The following is a 14,565-nucleotide window of genomic DNA, read 5'->3' as shown; positions in this document are numbered from 1 at the left end:
TTTTTTTCCCAAATATTTGTTTTTTTTGGTTGAAGAAGGAAAGATATTTTGTTTCAATTTCTGAGGGAGGAAGGGAAAAGGATTGAGCTGAGGGTTCCGAAATAACAATAACTGGAATGAAGAAGTGAAAACAAGGCAGAAAATGGAGGTGAAGCACACTCGACTATCATAGGTAGGCCCGACTGAACTTGAGTGACAAACTAAACAATTTAACACAGCAGGACACGGTTTGGGACAGAGAAGTTGATGGAAAACACGAAGAGTAAAACAGAAATAAAAACGAAACAGCAAAACACAATGTAAATAGTCGGGGGAACTAAGCTCAGAACTGGTTGAAGAGCGCGCCGCCCAGTCGTCCACGTGTGCCGATCGAGTTTGGTGAAAAGTACCGACCTTTCCTATCTTCAAAAGGCAATGCGGGTTAATTTACATCCACAAGACAGGACAACCGGCTTAATTTCTCGTCCAAAAGAACGACATGCTATCTGGTTGACCACCCTGTCTGCAAACCGTCAGGGAGACCATTGTTTTGTATTCGGAGAGTAATCCATCAGCAATCGTTGTCAGAGGAGAGATTTTCAAAGACGAGTACACCTGAGAGGTGTCCTTCCAGGCCAGTGGTGAATATAATCGGTTTTATAAGATGGCTCACCTTGGTGTGTACCTGTACATCAGGCATGGTGGCATGAGGATTATGGCTGAACCATTTGCTGATATCCCAGCTAAAGTTATAAGCTGCAGCAGACTATTATTGACAGACCATTAGTCCCGGGGGCAGCGTAAGGAAGGGAATTACAGATTCCCTGGCAAACTCGCAAGGATCCAAATGCGGGACTAATTTCTAGTTGTCAAACTGTCTCGAGCAGGATTAGGTCGGATGGTCAATAATAAAACTTTCTCCATCGTGGACTTGCTCTCCTGGAAGTTCGGTTTGCCTTTGCTGCATTCCACGGGCCTGTTAGCCATCTGCAAAGGTCAAATAGGTTCCTAACCTCCGATTAACATTCCCACAGCCTGTTGTGCGTAATCTGAAAGTTATAGATGTCACAGGTAGATGATTCTGTGAATCACACTGCACTCTACCATTTGTTCTTTGTATTGTATTACAGAAACATGTGTTTGTGTTTCTGTTACTTTAGTTACTTGGTTTACCATTCCTACCATACCCTTCCCGAGGTCTATCAAAATTTGTAATTAATCACCACTGTAATTTGGCCATTTGGCCCATCATGTCTTTTCCATAACCATATCCACAGTGAGGGGTGGGGGAAGGGTTGGGGGAGGGGGATGCTAAGGAGAAAGAGTCAGGAGGGGTAAGTCAGGGATGCGAGAATCACACATCCCACTTTTGTTTTTTTAATAGGAAATGACATCCAGTACAGTGGTAATGTGTAGGGATACCTGAAGTGTTAGAAGTTGATTTCCATGTGAGTAGTTAACAAAGTAGTTAACAAAAGTACTACCAAAAACGACAACCTGTCACAATGACTATTGAGATTATGTATTGCCTAAACATATGGATGCCTGGAATCAGAAATGAGAAAAAGCAAAAGGTCAAAGAGGTTAATTGGATTTTCTTTCATTAGTTCATTAATAAGAGTGAGATGAACATCAGGGTCGTTTAGGGGCTCACAATCCTCACACGATACCCGAGATTGCCTGCACTCCCCGCTGAGCTGTTTGGCCTGAGTTTGAATCCCGACCCAGCTATAAACTTCCACCCTGGTGCTTCACATGCACGGCAAGGAATCTATGTGCGCATTGTCCCTCGGATGGATGTTAAGCTGGTTGTCCCATCTGGCGGAACTGGAGTTGTTGGTGGACGTTAAAGATCCTCATCATCCTATGATGTCTTTCATGAAGAGGAGGTGAATCATCACTGGAACCCTGAACAAATACTGATTACTGTCCAAACTTGCTGCCGAGAAAGTGTACAACTTAGCATTTATAATACGTTTGGCATCCAAACTGACCGAGTCAGAATGGCCTGATGATGTATCTGAGAAAACAGACAAGTGAAGTACCTTTAGCATCAAATTCCTACACTACACCCAAATGCAACATTCTAACGTGACTTTTGAATCAATATTGTAACGCGTTTTTCTTCTGGGATTAAGGCCAAACGCATCCAGTAATCGCTACACATATATTGTCTTGTATATATCTTAGATCTCATCCTCTTATTGTTAACCTCCGTCATCGAAGATGGATGGAGGTTACTGTTTTCACCCCTTTCTGTTTGTTTGTTTGTTTGTGAACAGTATTACGGAAAAATTCCTCGAAGGATTTCAACGAAACTTGGTGGGGGGGGTAAGGTCTGGTCCAACGATCATGCCATTAGATTTTGGACTTGGTCCAAAATCCAATATGGCCGCGATGGCGGCCAATTTGAAAAAATATTTGAATTTTTTTTTTGCATTTCTACATGTTTTAAGTGATTTACAACCCCCCCCCCCAAAAAAAAATTTAGAGAAAAAAAAATTTTGCAACTTTTTTTTCAACATTTCGATTTCTTTTTTTTTCATTTCTACGTTTTAAGTGATTTCCACCCCCCCCCCAAAAAAAAAAATTTGTTAGAGAAAAAAAATTTTGCAAATTTTTTTTCAACAAAATTTCGATTTTTTTTTTTGCATTTCTACATGTTATAAGTGATTTCCAACAAAAAAAATGCCAAAATTATAATTGCGGCTGATTTTGGAACTTCAGGTGGATATACCCACGTAAAATCAATTTCTGTCTCAAGGAATCTTGTTATGACGAATGAATTGAGTATGTAAAAGTTAAAAGTAAAAGGGAAAGTTGCAAACTATAACTCTGTGAGCACTGTTGACGTCAAATTGAATGAATAGGATATCAGGTCCACTTGAGTGACCTAGCAGTATTGGCGGCGGAGGTTTTGCACTCTACCGAGTGCTCCCCCTCTAGTTTAATACTGAGTTGGGGCAGTCTCACACAATTTTGTGGAGATAATCAGGGCATCTTAAACCTTTACAAACACTATCATCACCGGTGTCACGTTGATAACAAAATGTTTAAGCTACATCAATTAATGAGATTGTACCTCAGAGTTAGCTATATTGTACGATCATACCAAGCAAAAGACATTTCTGAGAGATGATTGAGCCTTATTTTGCGCTCAAAAATCACATTGTATCAGCCCAGAAACCAGCCTCGATGTTTCCTGGATGTCAAAAACCAACCTCGATGTTCCCTGGATGTCAAAAACCAGCCTCAATGTTCCCTGGATGTCAAAAACCAACCTCAATGTTCTCTGGATGTCAAAAACCAACCTCGATGTTCCCTGGATGTCAAAAACCAGCCTCAATGTTCCCTGGATGTCAAAAACCAGCCTCAATGTTCCCTGGATGTCAAAAACCAACCTCAATGTTCCCTGGATGTCAAAAACCAGCCTCAATGTTCCCTGGATGTCAAAAACCAGCCTCAATGTTCCCTGGATGTCAAAAACCATCCTCAATGTTCCTTGGATGTCAAAAACCAACTTCAATGTTCTCTGGATGTCAAAAACCATCCTCAATGTTCCTTGGATGTCAAAAACCAACCTCAATGTTTTCTGGATGTCAAAAACCAACCTCGATGTTCCCTGGATGTCAAAAACCAGCCTCAATGTTTCCTGGATGTCAAAAACCAGCCTCAATGTTCCCTGGATGCCAAAAACCAACCTCGATGTTCCCTGGATGTCAAAAACCAACCTCAATGTTCTCTGGATGTCAAAAACCAACCTCGATGTTCCCTGGATGTCAAAAACCAGCCTCAATGTTCCCTGGATGTCAAAAGCCAGCCTCAATGTTCCCTGGATGTAAAAAACCAGCCTCAATGTTCCCTGGATGTCAAAAACCAACCTCGATGTTCCTTGGATGTCAAAAACCAGCCTCAATGTTCCCTGGATGTCAAAAACCAGCCTCAATGTTCCCTGGATGCCAAAAACGAGCCTCAATGTTCCCTGGATGTCAAAAACAAACCTCGATGTTCCCTGGATGTCAAAAACCAGCCTCAATGTTCCCTGGATGCCAAAAACCAGACTCAATGTTCCCTGGATGCCAAAAACCAACCTCGATGTTCCCTGGATGTCAAAAACCATCCTCGATGTTCCCTGGATACCAAAAACCAGCCTCGATGTTCCCTGGATGTCAAAAACCATCCTCAATGTTCCTTGGATGTCAAAAACCAACCTCAACGTTCTCTGGATGTCAAAAACCAACCTCGATGTTCCCTGGATGTCAAAAACCAGCCTCAATGTTCCCTGGATGTCAAAAGCCAGCCTCAATGTTCCCTGGATGTAAAAAACCAGCCTCAATGTTCCCTGGATGTCAAAAACCAACCTCGATGTTCCCTGGATGTCAAAAGCCAGCCTCAATGTTCCCTGGATGTAAAAAACCAGCCTCAATGTTCCCTGGATGTCAAAAACCAACCTCGATGTTCCCTGGATGTCAAAAACCAGCCTCAATGTTCCCTGGATGTCAAAAGCCAGCCTCAATGTTCCCTGGATGTAAAAAACCAGCCTCAATGTTCCCTGGATGTCAAAAACCAACCTCGATGTTCCCTGGATGTCAAAAGCCAGCCTCAATGTTCCCTGGATGTAAAAAACCAGCCTCAATGTTCCCTGGATGTCAAAAACCAACCTCGATGTTCCCTGGATGTCAAAAACCAGCCTCAATGTTCCCTGGATATCAAAAACCAGCCTCAATGTTCCCTGGATGCCAAAAACCAGCCTCAATGTTCCCTGGATGTCAAAAACCAACCTCGATGTTCCTTGGATGTCAAAAACCAACCTCAATGTTCTCTGGATGTCAAAAACCAACCAACCTCAAGGTTCCCTGGATGTCAAAAACCAGCCTCAATGTTCCCTGGATGTCAAAAGCCAGCCTCAATGTTCCCTGGATGTAAAAAACCAGCCTCAATGTTCCCTGGATGTCAAAAACCAACCTCGATGTTCCCTGGATGTCAAAAACCAGCCTCAATGTTCCCTGGATATCAAAAACCAGCCTCAATGTTCCCTGGATGCCAAAAACCAGCCTCAATGTTCCCTGGATGTCAAAAACCAACCTCAATGTTCCCTGGATGTCAAAAACCAGCCTCAATGTTTCCTGGATGCCAAAAACCAACCTCAATGTACCGTGAATGTCAAAAACCAGGCTCAATGTTCCCTGGATGCCAAAAACCAGCCTCGATGTTCCCTGGTGCCAAAAAACCAGCCTCAATGTTCCCTGGATGCCAAAAACCAGCCTCATTGTTCCCTGGTGCCAAAAAACCAGCCTCAATGTTCCCTGGATGCCAAAAACCAACCTCGGTGTTCCCTGGATGTCAAAAACCAGTCTCAATGTTCCCTGGATGCCAAAAACCAGCCTCGATGTTTCCTGGATGCCAAAAACCAACCTCAATGTTCCCTGGATGTCAAAAACCAGCCTCAATGTTCCCTGGATGTCAAAAACCAGCCTCGATGTTCTCTGGACGCCAAAAACCAGCCTCAATGTTCCCTGGATGCCAAAAACCAGCCTCAATGTTCCCTGGATGCCAAAAACCAGCCTCAATGTTCCCTGGATGCCAAAAACCAGCCTCGATGTTCTCTGGACACCAAAAACCAGCCTCGATGTTTCCTGGATGCCAAAAACCAGCCTCAATGTTCCCTGGATGCCAAAAACCAGCTTCAATGTTTCCTGGATGCCACAAACCAGCCTCGATGTTCTCTGGATGCCAAAAACCAGCCTCAATGTTCCCTCGATGCCAAAAACCAACCTCGATGTTCCCTGGATGCCAAAAACCAGCCTTGATGTTCCCTGGATGCCAAAAACCAGCCTCGATGTTCCCTGGATGCCAAAAGCCAGCCTCGATATTCTCTGGACAACAAAAAGTAGCCTCAATGTTTCCTGGATGCCAAAGACCAATTCTGATATTCCCTGGATGCAAAAACGAGCTCCGATATTGGGCATGGTTTTATTGCCCTTCCCTTCTCCGACCCTCACGCCACCTTCTCTTCCCCTCCTCTCATGCTTACCTCCTCCCAAATCCCCTCCCCTCTCCACTCCCTATGAACATCTCCAGGCAGTCTCTGCATGCTGTTTTAACGTACCCCACTTCATTCAATCCTGCACTACCCCCCCTCCCACCTCCACAATTCCCACGACTAAACGCAAGTTGAGAACTTTTCCCCCCTTGCCCCCTAACAAACGGAAGTCTATGAACCATCTCCCCTCACGCTTACCTCTTCCCAAACCCCCTCCTCACTCCCCCCTCTCTCTCTCTCTCTCTCCCATCCTCCTTGCTCCCACCCCCTCCCGGAGTGTTTTGCAATGTTTGGTGAGACGTCGCTCTGCCCACTTCTCCCCTGCCTCGCTCTTCCCTCCTTCCGAGCTCCCCGCCCCCTCCTCCAAGGGTCCACCACTCTTCCTCGCTCCCCCCTCCTCTCTCTTCTCCTTTCCTTCTATCTTCTCCTTCTCCCTTCCTCCCTCCCTCTCTCTCCCTCCTTCCTCTTTCTCCCTCTCTCCTCTCTCCCCTCTCACTCCCCCTTAATATACCTGTCAGCAAAGCGATGGATTGTATTTGCAAGTTAACAATAAATAAGACATATGAAGTCCAGAGTTATGGTACAAATTTCGGTACCGATACAGATTTACTCTTGTTGGATGAATAATGGTCCAAAGTAACCACAAGCAGATGTTTGTGGTGTTCATGCAGACATTTTTGTTGAGTCTGTTGAAGCAAAAATCAAACTCTTGATCAGTAGATTTGCTGCCGTTCACCTTTCATTAAACAAACTATATATGATCCTGTATGGTGCGGTGATGCTTTACCTTTCTCGAAATGCAAACCACTTGTTCGGTCTTCACACCTGTTTTCACCCCTTAAACTGGTGGCCATCTTTGAAACGTCACTGTCCAACAGGATTATGCAGAAGTAGCTCACTTAGCAGTTACCTCTGAGCTGTCAAGTCTGGATTCGAATCCCGATCAAGCTATAAACTACCACCGTGGTGTTGCACATGCAGAGCGAGGCATCAATGTGTATACTGCTCCTTCCCTTAGATTGACGTATAAATTAGAGGTGTGTTCCATCTCGGATGGACAAATTCCTCCCCAAATCGGTTCTAGTCTAAGCTCCACATAAACAGAAGCATATATCTATTGCCTCTTTAACACTCAGGACTCCAAGACCGTTTCTCTTTACAGGATGACATCATATAATTGAATTTTCGAAATTTCTTCATCGGTTCAAAGGTTATCATCGCTCTCAATGAGGTTTTAAAAAGCAGAATAAGCACCTTCATATAAAAGTTTCATTTATAAAAATTATAATCAGAAATATTAAGCACTTTCTTTCATTCTCAAGTCATTCATTTATGCTTCATTTCTATCCTTTCATCATTTGGCCTCCAAACTATTGCATTCCTAACGAACAAGCTTTGAAATCTTTGGACTTAAAAGCTGCCGACGCTCAATAAATATCGAGTTCGGAGGAAGCAATGTGGAGGCACACACATACATCTTCCACTTCTGACCTCTAAGAACATGTGTTGTGGGAGAATAATTCACCTTTTCCATTCTGCTCTTCTCCCCTCATTGCCCTCCAACGATACTCTATTTGAATCTGCACTTTGTCCTCACTTGATCTCCATGTCCACGCCTCCTGCCAGGATGCAGACAGCAAAACGAGAGAGACAAATGAGCTTCCAGATGACCCAGTGCATCCTGGAATCACTGAACTTTGCCCATGTTGGCTCAATGTGGTGTTCCCACCATTTCTTCCTTCTGCAAGATCACCACATCGATGATATATACAGTAGAAGTTTCACATAAACTTTAAATATGCTTCCTAAAGTAGTTTATTGCTGACTATTGACGGGACATGGGAGTTAAGGAGAATTTTCGGCTTCGATCCGACCCGTTCATTCTTTCAAAATGTTGTGGTCATTGTTGGTGAGCCCATGTTTGGTGTTCCAAGGCATCCCACAAATCCTGTCATCAGTGTTGAACAATGTGTACCTGGACTCGTCGATCCACAAAACCGGTTTTGCCATTTTTAAGTCCCAGGACATGTTAAGCCTTCGCATGCGGCGCTCGCTGTGCGTACTATCGTTTTGTATTCCATGACATGCAAGGCTCGAAGAACTGTGTTGACTATTGCCTGATATCCTGATGATTCCTTGAACTCTTTCATCACATCATGGAGGTTTGATGTGATGAAAAAGTCTTCTAAACATGTCTTTTGCAATCTTTGATAGGATTCTCTCATCCATTTAAGTGATTTTTGATGGTCTGCCAGATCAATGCTGATATAGTCTTTTACTGCTTGGTCCAAAAAAAAAAATCCATTGGGACCATACTCTGTACAGAGCTTTGGTGCTGCCAAAGCAGTCTCCTGGGCTATTGGGCACAATCTTGGATGGGTCATCACTCTGACACAGGATACTCAGATGGCTCAATCATCCCAGCAAGCTGGTACTCATTTTGCCGACCTCAGAAGGATGATATTGATACGACAGGCTGAATCAACCCCACCTGGTATTAAATCAACAGAAAAGCAGGATTTGAACTCAGGACCCTTAGATCCAAAGCCCACCACCCTAACCATTAAGGCAACACCAGGCATGTACTGCATGGTGATGATCCCCAAGGTGGATGAAAGGAATGTCTCATGAGTTTTGGCAAGATACTGTACATAAGAAGCAGTACAAGAACGTAAGCTATATCAATATGCTGTTACATGTACGGGGGATCCACAGCTAGATTATAATAGGAATAGCTCGGTTTGTGTGCTCGTCATGTAGGTAAGATTTACTCTTGCAATATATATTTTTCAGAGATAATTTGTCTTGTTAAATGTGCATTGAGGAGGTAGCAAGTGTTAACAGTTAAGCAGATAGAGTAAGATAGTATCATGTCTGACCTTCTGTGGAGGTGATGATAGTTGAGGAATTGAGCACAAAATGGTACAGGGTGCTGTTTTGGTCACGCTTTGACTTTGTAACATGCTTTGACGCAGAGATATCATCAGCTGTTTGGCCATCGCACCAGAAGCCATGGTGGTGAGGTGAGCTGTGGTGCCCTGGAGGGGAACGGAATACTTTTGTTCAGGGTGGTCCGCATGACGGGACGGCCCGATCGATTGACCGATTGACACTATCCACCAGAAGCAGCGGCCAATGACAGCCCGTCGTGTACTGAGGGCGGGCCAGAGGATCTGCTGTACAGAACGGTGGGGCCTCAGTTGAAAGCTACCGCAGATCAGTTGGAGTTGGACCTTGGACTTTAAGAGAAAAACATCACTCCCTCTCCTTAGCTTCGTCATTCAGACAGGAGGACGATGCTGGATATGGGGATACCACCTCCTAATCCCTTGTCTCCCTATCATTGATCTCATCACCATTTGCCAAACCAACCCTGGCTAGCGACCAGCATGCCACCAGCTTTGTGCCTGCCTCAAGCCCTTCATTTACCCCTTTGTTCATGTGCACATCTGGCATTTTGACACCATTAGAGGGTTAGGCTTTATTTCTCTCCTTGTACATACGTTTTTGTGTCCTCATTACCCACACCAGAGGAGAGGGTATTGCATTTGGGTCTGTTTGTTACTTGGCGAAAGTATTTTGCCAAGTATGTTGGTCTGTAACGTCTGTTACTTGCAAAATCGAAGATTTTTCAAGTATATTGGTTAGTCGATTTTGTTATTCTGTCTGTCTGTCTGTTTATCGCCTACAGGGCACAATTTCAAACTGATCGTCACAAAACTTCACCACATGTTAGAGTTTGTCATAAGGAAGAAGCTTATTGTTTTTGAGGTGAAAAGGTCATCATCGGCCAACAACTTTTTCAAACGTCTAAAATCCTCATTTTTCATCCCATTGACTTGAAATTTGAAGAGGATGTATATTTCAGGTCACTGAATTCAACCACCAATTCTTTTTGAGGTCAACATAGGCCAAAAGGACAACACAGGCCGAATCTCTGAAATAATCAATTTTCATCCGATTGACTTGTAATTTGAAAAGGAGTTGCATATTTCGTCATTGAATTCAAACAACAATTATTTTTGAGGACAAATTTGTTGTATGGATTTTGCAAGTATCGTGCTCTGAATGACATCTTCTTCTTGTTTGTTTGTTTGTTTGTTTGTTTGTCACTTGATTTTTGTCCACAGTTTTGAAGCAATTGTTCTGAATTTTTTTGTTTGTTGGTGACCAGCCAAGGATGGCAACACGGATTTTTGGTTGGGATGTGGCTCCGGATCCTGGAATTTTTAGTGATTCCTCCTCCTCGGCTGAGAGATGGGGCCAAAAACGAAATATAGCATGATATCTCAAAAAAGATGTGGAAGGATTTGGGCGAAACTTGGTGGACAGGTTTGGTGTGCGACAAGGACTAATCAATTCGATTTAGGTGAAGATCCAAATCTTGATCCAGATACGAGAATTTTTGAATTCCTTAATTTATTTTTCACTGGAGAGAGATGGGGCAAAAAACGATATGCTATATGTATAGCATGATATCTCAAAAAGTTGTGGATGAGTTATGACAAAACTATGTGGATGAGTTGGTAAATAACAAGAACAAGCCAATTTGATTTTCGTTCAGGTCCGGATCCAGATATTACATCTTTTTAAGGTTTTACAGCCCATCAGTGGGATACAAAACATAAACTGTTCAGCCTGGCAGGGTTATGAGCCCTACCGAGTGCCGTTTTAATTTGTCCTGTTTCGTCAAATGTCGCTCTGAGTGATTTCTCGTTTGTTTGTTACTTGCGGAAATCGAAGATTTTTCAAGTACCGTATATTGGTTGGCCTTGTGCATTATTCCGTCTGTCTGTTTGTTTGTTTATCGCACAGAGGTGATAATTTTAAAGTGATCTTCATGAAACTTCACCACATGGTAGAGTTCATCATACGCAAGAAGCCTATTGTTTATTTGAGGTTAAAAAGTCAAAAGGTCAACATAGGCCAAAGGTCAACAAATATGTCAATTTTCTAAATTCCTCAATTTTCATCCGATTGACTCCAAATTTGAAGAGGATTTATATTTTAGGTCACTGAATTCAACCAGCCAATTATTTGAGACCAACATAGAACAAAAGGTCAACATAGGCTAAAAGTCAACAACTTAGGCGAGATTTCTAAAATCCTCAATTTTCATCCGATTGACTTAAAATTTGAAGAGGAGTTGCATATCAGGTCTCTGAATTCAATGAACAAGTATTTGAGGTCAACATGGGTGAAAAGGTCAAAATAGGCCAAAAAGTCGACATAGCCATTTCTAAAATTGTCAATTTTCATCCATTTGACTTGAAATTTGAAGAGGATTTGTGTATTTTGTCTTTGAATTCAACCACCACTTATTTTTAAGGTCAAATTTATTTCATGGATTTCGCAAGTTTAGTGCTATGCATGACATATTTCTTGTTACTTGGAAAAATTGAAGATTTTTAAAGTATATTGATTGGTTGTATGCGTTATTCTGTCTGTCTGTTTTTACGTTTATCGTGTTCAGGTTACAATTTTAAACCGATCTTTATGAAACTTCGCCACATGCATGGTTCAGTTCGTCATAAGTAAGAAGCCTATTGTTTTTGAGGTCAAAAGGTCAACAAATTTGTCAACCTTCTAAAATCCTCAATTTTCATCCGATTGACTATAAATTTTAACAGGATTTGCATATCCGTCACTGAATTCAACCATCATTTACTTTGAGGTCATCAAAGGCCAAAACCTCAACATAGGCAAAATTTCTAAAATTGTCAATTTTCATCTGATCGACTTGAAATTTTAAGAGGAGTTGCACATTTGGTCATTGAATTCAATCACCTATTATTTTTGAGGTCAACATACACCAAAAGGTAAACATAGGCCAAAGGTCAACAACTTCGGTGGAATTTCTAAAATCCTCAATTTTCATCCCATTGACTTCAAATTTGAAGAGGACTTGCATATCAGGTCACTGGATCAACTACCAATTCTTTTTGAGTTCAAAATAAGCCGAATTTCTAAAATTGTTAATTTTCATCCGATTCACAACTCCCAGAGAATATCTGAGAATACCTGAGAACATCTTAGAATATCTGAGAACTACCAGAGAATACCACATTAACCAAAATCTAATTGACTTGTTCTTGTTACCTAACGAACTCATCCACCAAGTTTTGTCATAACTCATCCACACCATTTTGAATTATGCTATATCGTTTTTGGCCCCATATCTCAATGGTGATGAATCACTTAAAAAAACTAGAAGGGCACTTAGTAGAGCGCATACCTCCGCCACGCAATGCCTGATCCACGAGAACATATTGGGCCCAATATATTTTTGAAATCTCATGCCAGACAGTACTATATAGTTTTTGGCCCTCTCTCAATGGTGAAGAATCACTTTAAGAATTAAATAACTCTCTTATCCAGATGCGGATTTGGATCTTCACCAAACTCGAATCAATTCGTCCTTGCGACACACCCAACCTGTCCACCAACTTTCTTCCAAATCCATTGACAACTTTTTGAGATATCGTGCTATATATCATTTTTAGCCTTATCTCTCAATGGTGAAGAATTACTTAAAAATTCAAGTAAGTGGATCCGGATCTGGATCTTCATCAAAATCGAATCAATTCTTCCTTGTCACAAGCCCACCTGTGCACCAAGTTTCATCCGAATCCGTCCACAACGTTTTGAGATATCGTGCTATATATCAGTTTCGCCCAATCTCTCAATGGTGAATAATCACTCTTAAAAGTTCGACTTGTCAGATCCGGATCCGGATCTTCTCCAAAATCTAATCAGTTCACCATGATCACACACCGAACCTGCCCACAAAATTTCATCCGGATCCGTCCACAACTTTTTGAGATATCCTGTACACAGACAGACAAACAGACAAACAGACAGAAAGGGGTGAAAACATAACTTTCTTCACCTTAGGTGGCAGAGGTAACTACTGCTAAACTACAGGTTTGTTTTCTGATGTATGTTCTGATTCATGTTTAAAATACATTGAATTGAAATTAAGTGGTTCCTCAATCATAAACTAACATTTGTAGACAGACATACAGGCAAGACAGATGTGAACCAATTGCTTGACTATGCTCTTCCCTTTGTGTGCACAGGGTAAACAAGGAAAGGAAACTCCACACTTTCCACAAAATGTTCTACAAAAATTAATTCATCCCGAGAATGTACCTGCCCAAAAGTGGAGGTCATGGCCTGATGGAGCTCAACGAAGTGCACAGAATGACAACTATAAGGATTGGTTGAGTATGTGAAAAGTTCAAAAGCATCAAATGTGCATGCAAAGACGAAGACAGCAAGCCAGAAAAGGTATCCCCAACCCACCAAGCAAAACATTTTTAAAGACAGGTGCGAATCGAAGATGTCACACATGAAACCAAAACAGCAACTCATACAGCCCCAATGATTACAAAAAAAAAAAGACAAAAGAAAAATATAAAAATGAAATATCAACAAATACACACTGACTGACAACTGGGAGAATGATAAAAGAGAGTTGGACAGACTGGGCATAGACAAAGAATGCTCGTTAGAATGGCTAAGAAGAGGCCAGGTTTACTAGGATGGAGAACGAATCATAATAAACGCCGAAGACCAAGGACACTATACCAATGGCTTTAAGATAACGGTGTGACTGAGTCAATCTGAGAGGTAGAGGTTGGTTCTGCAAGGTAGCACGAGTCACTATCTCATAGTTTAAAAAAAAACTCATTTGAGAACAGCTGTACACACAAAAGGCACAACACAGTGTGTCGAGTAATCCACTGGCACATCATCAAAAAACTTCAATATCATCATTCCAGAAAACTCATGGAAACATGAACCAAAAGCAATCACTGAAAACCAGGACATAATGCTCACCTGATGATCTTATCCATTGTGAACATAGAAAACAAAGCAATGCAATGGGATGTCGTACTTTGACACAAAAAATAAACAAGGACAAATGTGTCCACGAGCAGCGTCCTAAAGATTTTGTCAGCTAAAAAAAAAAAAAATTAAATTTTTTTTTTAAAACAACAACAACTTCTGATATTTCGTCACGTGCCTTGATTAAGCCAATAGCGAAACGCGTCATAATGTCTTTACGTATTTACGATATATCGTGTATTTACGAAATAAATCATGTATTTACGAAATTACAATACGATAAATGGAATAATCTTTAAATAGTAACATGAACTTTTCGAAACTTTAAAGCAAATGTCCGAATATATTTAAAAGTTCATGATAGACGCTCTCAAAAGGCACCGTCTATGTGAGGATGTGTACATGTGCTCAGTATTTAAGGAAATCCGGATCTTGTATATACAAGAGCCGAGTCCTCGAGATTAAGGTTTTGTCTTCAGAAGAAGAAGAAGAAGAAGAAGAAGAAGAAGAAGAAGAAGAAGAAGAAGAAGAAGAAGAAGAAGAAGAAGAAGAAGAAGAAGAAGAAGAAGAAGAAGAAGAAGAAGAAGAAGAAGAAGAAGAACAAGAAGAACAACAACAACAACAACAACAACAACAACAACAACAACAACAACGCCGAGCTCTCTATGAGCAGCGTTCGCTACGCGAGACGC

At 41.7% G+C, this 14,565-nt stretch overlaps 1 protein-coding gene across 1 annotated transcript in view; it reads right to left on the bottom strand.

Annotated features, from left to right (window-relative positions):
* Window positions 1-14,565, bottom strand: part of LOC147028488 (uncharacterized) — a 247,556-nt gene that overhangs the window by 82,694 nt on the left and 150,297 nt on the right. The window contains exon 5 of the mRNA XM_085878916.1: window positions 7,548-7,641. The gene's annotated coding sequence lies outside the window, so the exon portion shown is untranslated. The remainder of the gene's footprint in view (window positions 1-7,547; window positions 7,642-14,565) is intronic.

This window comes from Eptatretus burgeri, chromosome 4 (genome assembly GCF_056783735.1).
Source record: "Eptatretus burgeri isolate ZD-2024b chromosome 4, Ebu_testis_v1, whole genome shotgun sequence".
Classification (NCBI taxonomy): Eukaryota; Metazoa; Chordata; class Myxini; order Myxiniformes; family Myxinidae; genus Eptatretus; species Eptatretus burgeri.
This window is presented reverse-complemented; position numbering and strand designations above follow the sequence as displayed.